We start from the raw sequence: 19036 nt of genomic DNA on the forward strand, positions 1-19036 counted from the left end.
GTGGCTACATGTCATTATATATTTGTCAAAATCCATAGAATTTACAACACCAAGAGTAAATCCCAATGCAAACTATGAACTCTGAGTGACAATAATATGTCACTAAAGGATCACAGATTTTAACAAATATTCAACTGTGGTGCAGGAAGAATGTTGATAGTGGGGTAGCTATATACATGTGGGGGTGGGACGTATGTGGGAACTCTACTTTCTCATCAGTTATGCTGTGAACCTAAAAGTGCCCTAAAAAATAAAGTCTATTAAAAAAGTAAGCCATCAGAAAAAAAAAAAAAAGAAACAAAACAAAGTGAAGCCAAGTAGATTTATTCATAATAATCCCAAACTGGGAAACATCCAACAAGTGAAGGGACAACTAAATTGTAGTGTATCCGTACAGTGAAATACTACTCAACAATAAGAAAGAAAGACGATACATACAATAACACAGATGAACCTCACAGACATTAGGTTTAGTGAAAGAAGGCAGATACAAAACATATATTGTACAATTCTGCAAGACATTCTAGAATAAGCAAAAGGAATCTAAAAGGAGAGAAAGCAGATCCACGGTTGCCTGGCAGTGAGGTTTGGGTGGGGATTGAGTATATAGGGATGGAGACTTGTTTTCATTTTTTTGAGATGGAGTTTTGCTTTTGTCGCCCAGGCTGGAGTGCAGTGGCGCAAATCTCAGCTCACTGCAACCTCCGCCTCTGGATTCAAGCCATTCTCCAGCCTCAGCCTCCTGAGTAGCTGGGATTACAGACATCCGCCACCACACCCAGCTAATTTCTGTATTTTTAGTAGAGACAGGGTTTCTCCATGTTGGCCACCCTGGTCTCCAGCTCCTGACCTCAAGTGATCCACCTGCCTCAGCCTCCCAAAGTGCTGGGATTACAAGCATGAGCCACAGTGCCCGACAAGGAATGGAGTCTTGTTAAGCAGATGGGAATGCTCTTACTTACAATGCATTACTTGACTATATATATTTGTCAAAACTCACTGGAGTGTATACTTGAAACAGGAGCATTTTATTACATGTAATTTATACCTTAGTAAAGTTGACTTTTAAAATGAACCCATAAAAAATTTAGAAGAAAACATGAGAGACTCTAAAAATATATAATTTTAGGATGAGGAAGGGTTATTTAAACATGACACAAAACCTAGATAGCATAAAATAAAAGATTAATTAGTCTGATTATAGAAATGACAATTTCTTGTATGGCAAAGAAATACCACGTACAAGGTAAAAAAACAAGTGACAAACAGGAAAATATTTACAACTGGGATTCTCTTGTTCCCCAAATGCTCTAGCTAAAACAGTGTATAAATACAAATGTATTTTCTCCAAATGGAGCCTGGTGAGGGATATAAATGTCCATAAGTTCTGAGGTTTGCAGGTGGTGATTGGAGTTGGGCTGGGTTAATCGTGTTGGGGAGGGGAGGTTGACTTGCTGGAGGAAGTGATTGATAATAACAGGGCATATCCCATTTGGGCAGTCTCCCTACCTGGGACTGACCCATGCAACCATGATAAACTCACCATCAAACTTTGATTTCAGACTACTAATGTGCTGCTGCTGTGACCTCTGCTGGTGATAATGGCCCGATATATCTGGTTTTCTTAGGGTATTTGTGCAGTTCCAGGTTAAAAAGGGAGGTACTAGAATCCAAGAGAATTTTGATCCTCTCCTTCCCTCTCCATGTGTCTTGATGAAGGTGTGAAAAATACCCTTTTTCTCTGAGTGTGAACCAAGTTTTCCCAAATTAAATCTTAAAAAGGAAACAAATGGAAAACTCCTGCGCGCTGATCCCCTTCTCCCTTGCCTTACACCTGAGTGTCTTCTAGAAACCTAGTTTATGGTTAACCAAAGCCTAGTCACAGATTAGACTAGCTGACTCTGCTGAGCACACACCGGGCCTCGGGCTCCTTTCCCTTATGGCAGCTCTGTCTGTCTCCTAATTAAATATAGCTTGGCTTCTAGGTCAAGGTCGATTGAGTTGGCATAACATCCTGGCTGGATGCTGCATCTTGTCCAGAGCTAACTTCCTGATCTCATATATGGCTATGGGCCCCAAATCACCCTCCTCAGCCTGAATTGTGTTTCTGTCCTGAGGCAGGTGGCCTGCGTGCCTTGATCCCTGTGCTGGACCCTGGCTTTTCTGAGGGGAAGTTCCTTTTCTGTATAGCTTCAAAATTCTCTTCTTACTCTTCTAGCTAGTCATCCTTTGTTTTGCAGTTACTTTTTGTCTCCAAGAGCTTTCCTTGGCTCTGAGCTCCTGAAAATCCACCTGCATTTTGCTGGGCACCTACTAAATGCCAGGTACCTAGCTAGATGCTGGGATTAGCCCTGCCCTCGTGTTGCTCAGTTTTGTGGGGTGGACAGACAAGTAAACGGGTCCTAAGAAATCATGACTGTGATAAAAGAAAGCCTGGTGTGGGGAGGAGCAGAGGGATCCTAGAAGACAGAGGAACTACCCAGCTGAGGAGAGATCAGAGGAGACTTCTACAGGACATAATGTTTGAGGCCACACCGGCAAGGCAGACAGGTAGATAGGCAGAGGAAGATGCCCCAGACAGAAGGAATAGCCTCTGTAGAAGCATGAAACAGGAGCATGAGAAAGAGACTCACATAGCTCATTTTCTTCCATTGAGCTATGTTTGTCGAGAGCAGCTCTCCTCTCCGATTGTTTAGGCCCATCCTACCCTGTATTAGCTTACTAAGATCAAGTAAAAAATTTAGCAGGTTAATACAACAAACACTTAGTATCTCCTACAATTTCTGAGGTCAGAAATTCGGGAGCAGCTTAGCTGGGTTGTTCTGGCTCAGGGTCTCTCATGAGGTTGTATTTAAGGTGAAACCTGTGCCAGTTGTCTTAAGAATTAGCTCAGGTTGGAGAATCTCCTTCTAAGCTCCCGCCTGTGGTTGTTGACAAGCTTCAGTTTCTTACCACGTGGCCTCTTCATAGGGCTGCTTATAACATGGTAGCTGGCTGGTTTCTGCTAGTGTGAGAGATAAGAGGAAGAGAGAGAGAGAGAGAGAGAGAGAGAGCGAGAGGAGGGGAGAGTGAGAACGAGAGCGAGCAAAAGCCTTAGAAGTCTTTTATAACCTAAGTCTGAATCCAGGAAGTGGGGGTCACTGGGGCCATCTTGGAGGCTGGGTATCACATACCCTATAGTGAAACTAGACTGTATGACCTGTGATCCTATGTATAATGGCATGTAAACTTGGCTTTCCAGGCATCCATGTGATGTCACTGTGGGCCCCTTTTCTTTACCTGGAGTTCTTAGCATAGGATCAGGTCTCTTAGAAAGCTGAACATTTCCTTGCCTCTTCCTACTTTGGGAGTGAGGACTTTCCTTTTGACCTCCCAATTTTGTTTCTAGTTTCTGGTTTTCTTTCTATTCCCCTACTTCTCACTCCACTCCTTAGGGGATTTAGGGCACACTTTGAACCAAATGAATGAACCAATCTTCCCCAACTCAACTAACAAACCAAGTATACCATTTGCAAGTCTAGGTGCAGCCAGGGTATTGCTCTTCTTGAATTTTATTTAGTTTTACAATTCCAAATTATTAAGACAATTTTCATCAAGAGAAGAGGAAGAGTGCTGTTGTCCACATCTTGGGGAGGTGGTGTGTGTAGCGTACTGGAAATAACATGATGTGTTTATGTTGCAGACAAATCTGATTCCTCATTGGCCAAGGTTGTTAACCTCTCTGAGCTTGTTCCCTCATCTGTGAAATGGGTTGTTCTGGAGAATAAATGAGATTATTCATGCAGAGTGGTTGCTGCCATATAGTAGGTTGTAAAAATTGGTACTTTATTCATTTTCTGTTAATGGTACTGGTTTTACTGTTATCATCACCATCTTCTTTCAATATCTAACCTAATTTTTACCTTTACTTCAAATCTGTCCCAAGAATCAAACCATCTCTGTTCTCTAGATTTAAATAGCCCTTTGAGTCAACACTTCACAATTTAGTACTTAATTAGATATTAAATTACATTGCTTTCTATTTATTTCATGTGTGTCACCAATTCCCTGGAGATAAGTACTGTCTTTCCTAAAGTACCTCTAATAACCCACCCAATGCAAATCAAGGTGTATAGTAGTCACTCAATAATTACTTGATGGTTATTCAGGATATCAAGCACTTTTGGGAAGCTGGCCAAGAGTAGATTCCCTGCTCTGAGCTCCAAAAACAATCAGGGAAGAAAGAAAAGTGAAGAGACACGGGCAAAGCAAAATTAAGTACAGATAATATCACAATTTTCTCTACATATAAAGTGTTGAATGTTATTTTGCTTGCTATGATTTTGCTGGGATTCCAAATTAACTGCTAAAACCCTCAGTGTGGCTAGCACACAGCAGGAAAGCTATCACACCAGATTGGATTCATTTCTTTAAAACTGTGGATTAATCTTACTTCTGCAGAGAAAAACAGGCTCTCACACTTCAAAATTCTACTTAAAATAGACCAATCTAATATTAATCTGAAAATATAAACAGTTCTTCCTACAAAACAGCAGTGTTACTATTAAAAAAACCCTACATTTCTTTGCCACAGTGACAACATGTTTATCAATGTGGAGGCTATTTTTGCAATAAGGGAAGAATGGTTCCATTAAGGCATTGGTTTTATGGAATCTAGTGGCTGGCTACAACGGCTATTTTAGGGTTTTCATGACATGTATAAACGTCTGTGTTGACAGCTCCAACTTCTTGTTACCAAATGTGAATAAAATTAATCCTTATTTTAAAAATGAACTTATTATAAGGTCAAAACTAAAGAGTTGGTTTATTTATGCACCCATTCCTTTTATAGTACCCATCATTGCAAACTTGAAGGGTTGCATTCTGTTGTACACTGTGTATTGTTGGAAGCCCCTGCAGAAGAATAATATTGCAACACTTCTGTGGTAATGACTTAAGCAATTGGTCACTTTGTGGGTAATTGATGAAACCAAGGAAGGTGCTGTTCCCAGAAAACCTCATTGTCATAAATAAAAATGTGCAAATGTTCCACTGATTGCTTCCAAGAGTCAGTGGGTCCTAGGTTAAGCAACTTTAATCTATGGTCAAATTAACCAAGGAGTTTGGTATTTTAGGAAGAGGCTAGGGCTGTCCGAGCACTAGGGAACTGGAGCTGGGAAGTCAGTGATGGCCTGGAGGGTTTGGATGGTGAAGCCAGCCTGGAATGCCCAGGGCATATATAGAGGAATAAATGAATGGCCAAAAACATGGTTAGAGCTGATGTTTCTCTAGAATCATGACAGAATCAGATGGGCCAGTGGCTTTAGGGAAGAACACCAGTGTAAGTTACAATTTTATACATGATCTCTTTTGTCCTTCCTCAAGTTTGTCCTTCCACTGAGCACAGTTGGCCTTAAGATTGCAGGTGGGTAAATGCAGACAGAGCAGGGGTGGGGGGTCATGCCTGCACCTAATTTTGACTCTCTTTGAGGGTAGAGATTTAGACAAGCCAGAAGGTAAACATACTGTTCTTTTGCTGGTCCTTGTACTGTTGCAGGAATTCCTATGCCCTAAGGGGCTCAGCCCTCATTGGGGTGCTCTTTGCAAGTCTCCTCTTTCCATGCATGGCTGGCTGCCTCTGTCTTCCTTTTCTTCCCAGCAAGAGGCCCACATCCCTGGTTCTGTAATCTCAGGAGATAATCTGATAAATGAATTCATACCAGCCAGTGTATAACAACTCAACTCTGTTACTCAAAACGATGGTTCTCCAGGGGTGGTAATTTGATTACTGGGACAGGCCGGTTGGGGAGGCGTTTGTGAATGGAATAGCTGTGTGCAGGGCGGTGACAGTGCTCCTTGCCCATGAGGATAGCATGAGATCTTGGAGTACCGGATCCACCTTTGGGTCCTAATTCCCCCAGTCACCAGCTGTGGGATCTCATCCAAGTCTTACAAATCTTTTTGAGACTTATTTCCTGTTCTCTAAAGGGGGGGAAATAACCTCTGATTTTCAAAGTGTAGTTGGAAGGAATAGGCCAGTGTGTAAATATGAAAGAAACTGTTGGGCATCTGGCAGATATTTTAATTAATATCATGCACAAAGTACCCTTGTCAGGGTTGTGGGTTGGAGGTGGGGAACTGTGGAAACAAATCTAAAATAATTCTATTGAAATTCTGGTATCTAGGGGTCAGGATGGAGATAGATTTCAGATATAATTGAACACCATGGTGCTTTCCTACCTCCAAGCCCTGCCTCAACTGCCCCAGGTGGGCCTCAGGGCCTCCCAGCTATACATAGGAGGCCTCTAGGGAAACTCTGCAGGCATTCTTTAATGAATCCTCCAGGCCTGGATATTGCATATTAGCAGGAAGGCAAGAGTCTAGGCAGGAACAAAGGGCGAGAAGTGAGGAACACGACTTATGTTCTGTTCATTTTCTTGTCAGAGAAGCAGTGGGGGAAACTTTAAGCTCCATGTGTCTTGGATATTTGCAAAGGGGTTTTGTGAATAAATAACTTGATGTCAATGCCAGGTCACATTCAGTCAGCCCCATAGCATGTTCAGCAGAGAGCCTTGTCTCTGAAAAGCCCCTAAAAGGAGCAGTTTGAGGGAGGCCCTTTGACTTGTTTTAAAGATGAGGATGCATCTCACACATTCCTGACAGCTCTCTTCATGGCTTGTTATATAGAGGCATCTTCTGAGATCTGAATCACAGTGGGAGAGGCTGAGGTAGAGTCCATTATCAGACATAGTGGGATGTTTAAATGGAAACGTGCTTTAGAGAGCTGCATGATCCCACCAAGGAAGAGAGAGGTTCAGAAGCCACTAGCCAGGAGGTGGTAGGTAAAGCAGTGGTTGATGATAATCTCTTCCAGTAGGTGTACTGAGGGAGAGGAGGGACTCCTGTATATCGTGGTGCAGTCAAAAACACGGTAGTGGGAACAACAGACTGAATGCAGGAATTAAGAGAGCATTGCCTGTGGATAACTTTAAAAAACAATAAACCTAACCAAAAGTCAGCCTGCCTTTTATTATCATCAATGCAAGTGATTCTAAACAATGTCAGTGATAAAAGTTCCCTTCCTGCTGGGGCAGATGGCTCCTATGGCGCCATCCTTGGTAGGCCACCACCTATGTCCCTTGCATTTTTTTCACCTCTTGCTTGAAGAATAAATTCCTGAATGGCACATCACCTGTGGGTGTGCTCTGACCAAATACCAGGCCCGCACTTGCCTGAGATGCTCGAACAAAACTGCAACACGGTGACTTCAGGAATAAAGAAGAAAAGAAGATAGGGGCTTCTAAGAGGTGAAAGAGAGAGAGAGAGAGACAGACTGAGACAGACTCCTGCTAGGGGAAGTTGACCACCTGAATCTAAGCACACCTGAGGATTTCCTCCAATGTTCATTTACAAAGGATAACAAATTCCCCTTTGTGCTTAAACTGGTTTGATTTGGGTTTTTGTTACCTGCAACAGAAAGAGTTCCACTTATATAAATACCATATCAAAAACTGCAGACATAGGATACTCCAAAAATATTTGGTTGCATACAAGGTGTCCTAATTTTCATCTAGTGGTTGGGCGAGAGGCTGTGGTTTTTAGGTTTGATTCAGGCTTTGGTGACCCCTGTTATCACTAAGCAAACAAACATACTGGAACATCACACAGACACCTTTCTGTATACAACAGGACTCAGTAGAAGGTTGCTTGAACCCCATCCAAAGTAATTATTTACAGATGTTCCCAAAGCACATAATTGTAGGGTCACAGTGCAGGGACCCATATTGTGAGGGCAGCTCTTGAGTGAAACTCTAGAAGGTTATGCAAGGAAATCACTGAACTTGTTGAATCTGCATTTAGGGTGAAGAAAAATTCCACTGTGTAGGATTAGATTGAGGGGAACTGCATTAGCAACATTTCACATGAGAAAGTTTTGAGGATAAAATTTTAGAGAGAAGCAGAAGCAGCTGTTTTAGGGTTTTTAATTTATTTGAGGTCCAACACTAACGCGTAGTTGAAACAGTGGCTAAAAAAGCTGACATTATTTTCCCAATTAGGCACTCTTTCCACGGCAGGAGTATGATCCAGCAGCTTCAGGCTTATAGGATTCTTATGGCTCATAATCTCTTAAAGTAAGAGATACTTTTTATCCCCAGCATTTCCTAAAACTGGCTGTGAATAGTCCTGTTTGGATCACATACCTGCCAGTGAACCAATCACAGCTCAAGGGGACAGGAAATAGGGATTGATGTGTTTGGGTGGTTTGTCCTCCCATGTGGAATAGGAGGTGATACAGCCCCACATAATCCCATGGATTAGTAATGGGCAGGTCAACCAATGACTGGATAGAAGGTAATAAATGTTTACAGTAATCGTGTGAGTTTCAAAACTTCATTTTTCCCCCCACGTTGCTGCTCCTTTTTTCTTTCCGATCACTTTTGTCTAAAGGCCTATGGGTTAGATATGTCTGTCCCCAATCAGCTTGCCCATCTATATTCCTCTAGGCTGAAACCCTGCAAACTACATTTCCCAGAATCCTTTCCAGCTTGTTCTGTTAGACTCTTCCAACAGGAGGCACTGATGGGAGACTGGCAGGTGAGAGAAAGGCAGAAGCCATTTATTCTCAGTTTCTGGTAATGCCTTTAGGAGTCACAGGATGGGGGTGGGGACTCCTGGGCTGGAGTCCGCAGTGGGGCCATGGAGGCAAAGGCTGTGACCCACGGGTGCAGACGCCTGGGTATGGCGGCCGCAGAGGCACAATGTTTTTGGGCCCCGGGTGACGCAATTTTCCCTCTTCTTCAGTCCCAGGGTTAGTAGTGACTTTCTGTAATTGCTAATCGTTTGGAGACTTTTTTTTCTTTTTCTCCTTCCAACACCTTTATAACCAATTCCTGGTCTGCATTTCTCTTTGTTTAAAATATCTAGAGTGGTTTCTGTTTTCCTAATTGCATGAATATGGTTTCTATTTATTTATTTGTTTATTTATTTATTTATTTGAGACAGGGTCTCACTCTGTCACCCAGACTGGAGTGCAGTGGCACTATCTTGACTCACTGCAACCTCCATCTCCTGAGTTCAGACGATTCTCCTGCCTCAGCCTCCCTAGTAGCTGGGATTACAGGCATGAACCACCATGCCTGGCTAATTTTTTGTATTTTGGGTAGAAATGGGGTTTCACCGTGTTGACCAGGCTGGCCTTGAACTCCTGACCTCAGGTGATCCGCCTGCCTTGGCCTCCCAAAGTGCTAGGATTATAAGTGTGAGCCACTGCACCTGGCTTCCTCTTTACTGTGTGATCTTGGATATGTCACTTCATGTTTCTGAGCTTTAATTTCCTTATCTGGAAAAAGAAGGCAAGAGTCGTTTACAGGATCACTGAAGGATTAAACGAAATTAGGGCTGTAAAACACTTGGCACACATAGTGCCTGGCACATAGAAAATGCTTAATGGGGCCAAGTGAGGTGGTGCACACCTGTAATCCCAGCACTTTGGGAGGCCAAGGCAGGCAGATCACAAGGTCAAGAGATCCAGACCATCTTGGCCAACATGATGAAACCTCGTCTCTACTAAAAATACAAAAATTAGCTGGGCGTGGTGGTGTGTGCCTGTAGTCCCAGCTACTCGGAAGGCTGAGGCAGGAGAATTGCTTGAACCTGGGAGGTGGAGGTCTCAGTGAGCTGAGATCATGCCACTGCACTCTAGCCTGGTGACAGAGCAAGTCTCTGTCTCAAAACAAATAAAAATGCTTAATGGATATTGATTAGTATTAAATTCATATTACGGATGAGAAAACTGGGTTTTAGAGAGATGAAGTTCTCATCTAAGGTAACAAAGCTACCGTTGAGAGAAGATGGCCCAAAACAATGTTCTTTGTTATTTCCTTTCACTTTGCATGCATATTTTTTTGTATAGTTTCTGTTATGTGATGAGTCCAGACATAGTTTGAGATTAAAAAAATTTTACATTAGAGAGAAAATAATTTTCAAATTGCTGCAGAGATATGAAAATCTAACTGAATAACACATCTTTATGCTTATTACTTCCTTTTCTTCTCTCGAATTATTTTCTCACAATAAATTCCCAGAAATGGAATTTGATAGGTAAAAGGTAAACATGATTTAGCTTGATGTAAACACAATAGGCAAACATGATTTTGATTCTGGATATAGAACATCCTATTGCTTCCCTAAAGAGTTTATTCATAGTAATTATGTTTGCCTGCTGTAGTTTATTTTTTAGTATCCTGGAAATAATTGGAACATTCACAAAGAATGAATAACCTTGATAAAGGCAAGACATTGCCAGGCTGAAGAGAAATGTGGTGTGAAAGTTTTCAGAATCAAAATGGAGTCAGTCCTGTTAAGAAAGCTCTAACAAATATAGCTGGGGAAAGCCATGAAGTGAGGGTTTTCATGCTTGTATGCCTATAACAGAAACTGTCGGAAAAGACTACAATAACCACAACCTGGCACAAGGGCCATTCTGCGAAATCTCCTACAAAGAGGTCTGCCCAGTAACTGCCTGTCTAACCTGACTGCTTTCAACCTTGTTATTGATCTTTGTAGCCAAAGATAATCATTTCAAAGCAATTATGTAATCCTTCTCATTCTTTAAAAATCTTTGTCTTCCTTTCCCTCCCTGAATACAGGCATAGTTTATCATGGCATGCAGATTCCTATTGCAATTCTCTGTTCCCAAATAAATACCTCGTCTTTTAGAGAGCCTCTCTCTTGCTTAGATTGACAGTCAGAACTTAGACAAGTTGAATGAATAGGTTGGGAAGATGATAACCATGTTCAGAAACATGAGACAAACCCCTAGGTTACTGTATGTAGGTGTTTAGTTTTTTGTCTACTTAATGTGCTGTTCGTATTATACGGTTAAGGTGTATGTATATCATCTGCAAATGACCATCTCAGTCTCTGGGAACGTGAGGGACCAAAAGTACCAGAAGGGTCCTACTTGTTAATTGGATCCTGATGCTCGCTTGGCTTACTTATACTCTGGAAGAAACTTCTCTCTCTCAAAGGAACCTGATTCTGAGCCGCTGCCCCCTGCCTGGGAATGATGCTTTGAATTCTAACTAAGGGTGTGAAGTCCTAGAGAACAACAGGTTGACATCTTTCTGCCCTTGCTATGAGTTTGGAATCTACAGATAGCTCTGAGAGCCTCAGTTCCTTCATCTGTACAAGGGGAGTTATAAGGTAGATAGTTACTATGTAGGGAGCTTTCTATGGGCTTTATGTGTAAGTCATACAGTTCTCAAAGCAATGACATGAAGGAGGGTTTATCAGTATCTTCATTTTACAGGTGAGAAACTGGTGTACAGACTGGTTAAATAATGTGCCAGGTAACACAGTCAGTAGGCAGAGGGGACAAGGTTTGAACTTGGGCACTCAGGGCTCCAGAGCTTCAGCCTTCAACACCACTCATAATATTGAACAGTGCAGGAGGTTAATGATAACTTAGCTTTAAGGGTTGCCGTGAAGATTCAAAGATGAAGGCATGTGAGGGGTATGGCTTCTGGTCTTGCTATTCTACAGAAATGGTCACTCTTGCTAAGTTTGCCAATGACTTTTGTATTGCCAAACCTAATAAACACTCAGAAGGGTTTTCTCCCACACCATTGGCTATTCCTTCTCAGTTTCTTTTTCTCTTTTAACTGACCTGTAAGTGTTGGCGCATCTGGGCTCTGTCCTTGGTCCTTCTGTTTTCTTTTCTGGGAGATCTCACAGTCTCACGGTATAAGACAGGAGCGTCCAATCTTTTGGCTTCTCTGGAACACACTGGAAGAAGAATAGTCTTGGGCTGCAAGTAGGACACACTAACACTAGTGATAATAGCTGATGAGCTAAAAAAAATTGCAAAAAAAATCCCATAATGTTTTACGAAAATTTATGAATTTGTTTTGGGCTGCATTCAAAGCCGTTCTGGGTGGCATGCAGCCCTCAGACCAAGCTGGACAAGCCTGGCATAAGATGTCATCTGTATTATGTATTTAGTGAGGACTCCTATATCAGACAGAGTTCAACCAGAGAAAGAGCAAGGAAGAATACATATTAAGAGATTTATTGCAAGGCATTTCTTATGTGATTCTTACATAGCGCAGGCTGTCAGGAAGAACAATTCTTAGGCATGGGGCGAACTGCCATTCATAGGCAAAACTTTTTCTTAGGGAAGCCTTAGTTCCACGTCTAAGGTCTTGCAATTGATTGAATCAGGATAATCTCCCTTACTTAAAGTCAGCTGATTATGAGCTTTAGTCATGGCAATAAAGTATTTTCACAGCAACAACTAGATTAATAATTAATTAACTGGGGACTCTAGCCCAGGCAACTTGACCTACAAAATTGTCCCTCAAACTCCCAAACTGACATCTCCAACCTCAACCTCCTGGCTGAGCCTCAGGTTTGAATATGCAGCTGCCTACCAGAGGTGACCATTCAGTGCCTCAAACTTGACGTTCTCTTAACTAAACTTTTGATTCCCTCCTGCTCCCACTCCAGCCTGCTTGCCTTCTGTCTTCCCCATCTCAGCAAATGGAACTACCACAGGCTCATGGAAAAGACCTCAGAGTTCATCTTTGATTTTTCTCTCACTTCTGCTTCTCTATGCAAGTATTGTGTTCTCTACTTCCCAAGTAGATTTTAGTTACCCAGTTTTCACCATCGCCACTGTCTCCACCCTATTGTTTGTGTCGTATTTTTTAACAAAAAGGTAAAAAAAAAAAAAAGCTTATAAAGATATAAAGAAAGAAAATATTTTTGTATGGTTATATAAGGTGTTTGTGTTTTAAACTAAGTGCAATTACAAAAGAGTCAAAAAGTTAAAACAATTAAAACGTTTATAAAGTAAAGAAGTTACAGTGAGCCTGGATGACTGCCAGAGCCACTTAACCAGCCTCTCTGCTTACAGTCTTGCCTCATTCCCTTCCTTACTCCACCCAGAGTGATCCTTTTGAAGCGTAAACCAGATTTACCTGATTCTGGTAATTTGAGTTCCCGTTGTTCTTAGATTAAAAAGTAAACTTCTTAGCTTGATGAGGTATATAAGTCTTATGCCACACAGTGATGTTTCAGTCAACAATGGACCGTACATACCACAGTGGTTCCATAAGATTATAATGGAGCTGAAAATTTCCTATTGCCTAGTGACCCGGTAGCCATCCTAACATTGTAGCACAATGAACTGCTCACATCTTTGTGGCTGCTCTGCCAGTCCTATAAAAGTGTAGCACATAAAATTATGCACAGGACATAATACTTGATGACAAAAATGGCTGTTACTGGGTTATGTATTTACTTTACTACAATTTTTACTGTTATTTTAGAATGTGATTTTTCTACTAATAAAAAATTTTAACTGTAAAACAGTCTCATACAAGCCCTTCAGGAGATATTATGGAAGAAGGCATTCTATTTATTTATTTATTTTGAGACAGATTCTCACTCTGTCACTCAGACTGGTGTGCAGTGGTGCGATCTCAGCTCATTGCAACCTCCACCTCCCTGGTTCAAGCGATTCTCCCACCTTAGCCTCCAGAGTAGCTAGGATCGCAGGCGTGCACCACTGCACCTAGCTAATTTTTTTGTGTTTTTAGTAGAGACAGGGTTTCACCATATTGGCCAGGCTGGTCTCAAACTCCTGACCTCAAGTGATCTGCTGTCCTCAGCCTCCTAAAGTGCTGGGATTACAGGTGCGAGCCACCATGCTCAGCCAGAAGAAGGCATTCTTATTATAGGTGACAGCTCCATGCATGTTGTTGCCCCTGAAGACCTTCCTGTGGGACAAGATGTGGAGGTAGAAGACCATGGTATTGATGATCCTGACCTTCTGTAGGCCCAGACTAGTGGGTTTGTTTGTCTTATTTTTTAACAAAAAGATTAAAAAGTTAAAAAAAAAGTGCTTATAGAGTAAAGATATAAAGAAAGAAAAATATTTTTGTATGGCTATACAATTTGTTTGCATTTTAAACTGTTATGACCAGAGTCAAAAAGTTAAAAAAGAATTAAAAAGTTGGCCGGGCATGGTGGCTCACACCTGCAATCCCAGCACTTTGGGAGGCTGAGGTGGGCAGATCACAAGGTCAGGAGATCGAGACCATCCTGGCTAACATGGTGAAACCTTGTCTCTAAAAAAAAAAAAAGCTTATAAAGTAAAAAAGTTACAGTAAGCTAGGGTTAATTTATTATTGAAGAAAGAAAAATGTTTTTTTTTTTTTTTTTTGGGACGGAGTTTCGCTCTTGTTACCCAGGCTGGAGTGCAATGGTGCGATCTCGGCTCACCACAACCTCCGCCTCCTGGGTTCAGGCAATTCTCCTGCCTCAGCCTCCTGAGTAGCTGGGATTACAAGCACGCGCCACCATGCCCAGCTAATTTTTTGTATTTTTAGTAGAGACGGGGTTTCACCATGTTGACCGGGATGGTCTCGATCTCTTGACCTCGTGATCCACCCGCCTCGGCCTCCCAAAGTGCTGGGATTACAGGCTTGAGCCACCGTGCCCGGCAGAAAAATGTTTTTAATAAATTTAGAATAGCCTAAGTGTACAATCTTTATAGAGTCTACAATAATATACAGTAATGTTGTAGGCCTTCATATTCACTCATTAGTCACTCACTGACTCACCCAGAGCAACTCCAGTCCTGCAAACTTCATTCATGGTACGTGCCCTATCCAGGTGTCACACTTTTAAAATCTTTTGTACTGTATTTTTCCCTTATCTTTTCCAAGTTTAGATATGTTTTTATACACAAATGCTTACCATTGTACTGTAATTGTCTGCCGTATTCAGCAGGATAACTTGCTGTGCAGGTTTGTATCCCTGGAATAATATGCTATACCATATAGCCTAGGTATTTAGTAGGCTATACCATCTAGGTTTGTGGAAATATACTCTATGATGTTTGCACAATGACAAAGTCATCTAACAACACATTTCTCAGAAGGGATTCTTATTGCTAAGTGACACATGACTGTGTATGTCTATTCTTATGCCCGTTCCTTGTGACTTGAAGAGCTTAAAGGCAGAGAATAAGTGCCCTGTAAATATTAATTAGTGTCCTGTTGTTGACAGAACGTAGTAAAAGAGAACAATGCTTGGAGGTTCAGTTTCCATGAATTTATCTAGAGACACTCTGTCTAATACGGTAGTCACTAACGGCATGTGGCTTTAACAACTAAACTGAATTTTAAATTTTATTTAATATTAATGATAATGAATTTAAATTTACATTTAAAAACTGAAACTTCATTCAATATTAGAAAACACTTAAGTATGTTTAGAATATTTTGAGTATGTAATCTACTTTTTCTTTTTTTTTTTTTTTCTGGTCAAAAGATATACATATATTTAGAATGAGCCAGCTGGGCTCAGTTTAGATAATTCCAATTTTGTTGACAACATCCAAACCATTGTAATCAGGAGCCAGTCGAACATATGTCTTCTTCTCTCCTTCAGGCTGAATCAGGGTGTTGACTATGGCTGTATCAGTGTCACACAGCCTGTTTGATCTGGTGCTTGCGGGCGTTAACATCCAAATGATCTCAGGTGTGTTGTCTTCTGTATTCCTCATGGTGGACTCAATAAGAGGAAACTTGATGATAGCATAGTGGTCAAGCTTGTTTCTCCTGGGGGCGCTCTTCTGAGGATATTGGGCTGCCTCTGGAGTGGCAGTGGCTTGGGTGGCCGGAAGGTGGGTGACGTGCGGATCTTGTTTTTTTTTGTGGCTGTGGACAGCTTTCAACACTGCCTTCTTGCTTTTCAAAGTCTTCGCTTTGGCTTCAGCTTTAGGAGGGGCAGGAGTTTCCTTCTTCGCTTTCTGCACCATCTTGTGAAAAGGGTCTGTAATCTACTTTTTCAACCATTACTTTTAGGAAATATGAATACAGATCAAGTATTACTGGTGAAAATTTAGCGTGAGATTTTCCAAACAGATGTGCTGTAAGTATAAAGTATTTACCAGGTTTAAAGACTTAGTGTAAAAAAAAGAATATAGGCTAATTTCGGTCATTTTTATATTGATTACATATTGAAATGATAATATTTTGGATATATTGGAGTAAGTAAAATACTTCATTTATATTGCCAGTTTCTATTTACTGTTGAAAATGAAGCTATTAGAAAATGTAGACATATTTAGCTGGCTCTCATTATCTTTATACTAGGCAGAGCTGCTCTAGATGTTTTAATGATGAGCCCCCAATGCCATTCAACCCCAAAGTTAATTAATTATGCAGCAAAGGCACTATGGTGATTTCCTCAGTGGAGATTTAAAGTTCTAATCAAATGGAGACTATTTATGGGATTAATGGGGGAAACGAAGGCAAAGACTGGCCTGTGTGTTGATAAAGTGTGACAGGGTCCCAAGCCCATTTTTCCTTCCTCTTTCTGTCCTTACATGCCCAGGCCCTTTTCTCAGGAGGCAAAGTTCTGCAATTTGTCCAGTCCCAAATTCTGGTTTCCACCTTTCCTTGTCCTCTCCTAGGCTTTCCTTCTCAGGGGCTCACATCCTTCTTACACTACATACCACCAAGCTTCTTTGTATAATCATAGGAAGGAAACTTAACTCTAAAGTACAGGTTGGGAAACTTTCTCATGGGTTAGAGAGTAAATATTTTAGGCTTTGTGGACCACAGATTCTCCATCACAACCAGTCAACCATTGTAGCCAGAGACAATATGTAAACCAACAGGGCTGTGTTTCAATACAATTTTCTTTATGGACAATAAAATTAGAATTTGTATAATTTTCTCATATCCAGAAATATTATACTTCTTTTGATTTTTTTGATTAGCCCTTTCAAAATGTATAAACCATCCTAAAGTCATGGCTGTACAAACACAGGTGGGCAGGATTTGGCCTGTGGGTCCTGGTTTGCTGACCCCTGCTCTAAAGTACAAGTGAAGACCCAAATATAATGGACTAACCTTTTGGAAATGTTGAGGCAGAGCCCGAGCGCGGTGGCTCGTGCCTGTATTCCCAGTTTTGGGAGGCTGAGGCAGGTGGATCACCTGAGGTTAGGGGTTTGAGACCAGCCTGGCTAACATGGTGAAACCTGTCTCTACTAAAAATACAAAAATTAGCCAGGCATGGTGGTGGGTGCCTGTAATCCCAGCTACTTAGGAGGCTGATGCAGGAGAATCACCTGAACCCGGTAGGCAGAGGCTGCAGTGAGCCAAGATTACGCCAATGCACTCCAGTCTGGGTGACAGAGTGAGATTCCATCTCAAAAAAAAAAAAAAAGAAAAAAGAAAAGAAAAAGAACTGTTGAGGCAGAAAGAATCTTTTCCTTCCTTTACTCTTAGCTCAGAACCAGCACACTGTAGTACCCAGTGCATACTCTGTCTGAGTGATTGGTATTTCAGGAGCCTCAAGGGATGTTTATCAGAAGATCATGATAGAGGAGAGACTTTTGCACAGTAGTCACTCTCAGGAGTAGGAGAGAAAGTGCTCTACCCTGAATCCTGTACTTTAAAAGGCCCCTGTTGGTCTTGGTCTGGCTTTGCGCTCCCCATAGAATGAGGAATCCCCAGAACAACGAGGCCATGCCCACTTGGAGCCTAACCCCCATCTCCCTGCTTCAGGCACTTGGAGGCACTTGTAATTCCCTTCTCAAATAACCACCAGTCCACTTTTAGGTGAGTGTGGCCTTCTCCCTTAGCCTATTCTCCTGTACTGCTCATACCCAGGCCTAAGAAATGGCCAAGGGGCAGATGTTTGCACAGGGTGTGGTTAGAGCTTGGCAGCAAGGGTTAGGACTTGTGTGTGCGGAGGGTGGGAAGAGAAGTGGAGTTAGCCTGAGATGAAGGGCCAGAGATGGCTTCTTCTATGTAGCCATGTTCAGGCATAGAATTCTAAATTTAAACCTGGCCTTCTAGGTAGTTATGAAGGTATATTTGTCAAGGTGACAGGATAAGACGTATTTTAGTGAACAGTTTGTTAGTTTGATTTATGCCTTAGACAGCTAGACATGGAGTATGTGGGTCACCATTTGTACCCATATTCGAAACCCTACAGGTATTAGGGATGGGCCTGCTTTGACAGTAACTTTGAAATGAAGCTGGGGGCTGGGAGTCAGTGGTGTGGTGAAGCGGGCTTGTGGTGGCTGGCAAGAGCCCATTGTGTGCATTCCCAACTGTGTGTTTCTTCAGTGACACCATATTGGCAGCTTAAAGTTGGCCAAGGAACGAGTATTTGCACCATAAAAATTGGCAAATGCTACAAGTCAGAGCTGTTTCGTTTGCTTGTTTTGAGAGGTGGTTGCTAAACATTTTCCAGCCACTGCACACTGTGATTGCCCACTGCCCACTGGCAGAGTCTGGCTTATCCCTGCTCTGCTCCTTAGCCTCTCACCAAAGAGATTGCCTTTGACAGATGTGTTCAGCAGAAAAGTGTGACTATGAGAGAGCATATGGAATCTCTTATTTTTAAGAATTTCTGAAATAAGCCGTGTTCTTGGTTGTCCTGAGCTAGGCCCCTAAGCAATGCCAAGCTCTGATTCTTAGAGGAGAATCTTATAGAGGTCAGCTATAGCAAAGCATGAACACTCCCACTCTCATACTTTATGTTTGCAGAATACTTCTAAACTCGGAAAAATACAAAATGACTTTTATAGTTCATCCCTGAATTCCTTTCTCTGAAAGTACCAGTAGTTGCAAAATCTATGGTTTTTCATCTTTTATTTTCCATGCCTGCCCTCTGATGGTGAATTTAGAGAAATGCAGATGGATTCCAATCGATGTCATAGAGTATGGAAGAGGGGTTGGTTTACAAACAGCCATCTCCTGGGGCCAGGCAGAAAATATAGAATAATGAAGATCGCAGGATGTGAGAAGAACAGGGAGTTGTGGAATATGCTGAAGAGCTCGTGTCCTATCTCAAAGGAATGACCCTGCTCATTCGAGGTCTAAGACTGCCTCCAAGAAACTATGAGTCTAGAATGGAGGTCATAGCCTGGCAGCTTACAAATGGATGGCTTTTGTTTGATTCATTTGCTGTATCATTTGTATTCTTTTATTGTTTGATTCATTTACAGTTTCCAAATAAATTACTTGCA

At 41.7% G+C, this 19036-nt stretch overlaps 1 pseudogene; it reads right to left on the reverse strand.

The window, feature by feature from the left end:
• Positions 1–15308: 15308 nt before the first annotated feature.
• LOC116537871 overlaps positions 15309–19036 on the reverse strand; it is a 95238-nt pseudogene continuing 91510 nt past the window's right edge.

This window comes from Sapajus apella, unplaced genomic scaffold (assembly GCF_009761245.1).
Source record: "Sapajus apella isolate SASKATOON/1434 unplaced genomic scaffold, GSC_monkey_1.0 scaffold4, whole genome shotgun sequence".
Lineage (NCBI taxonomy): Eukaryota > Metazoa > Chordata > Mammalia > Primates > Cebidae > Sapajus > Sapajus apella.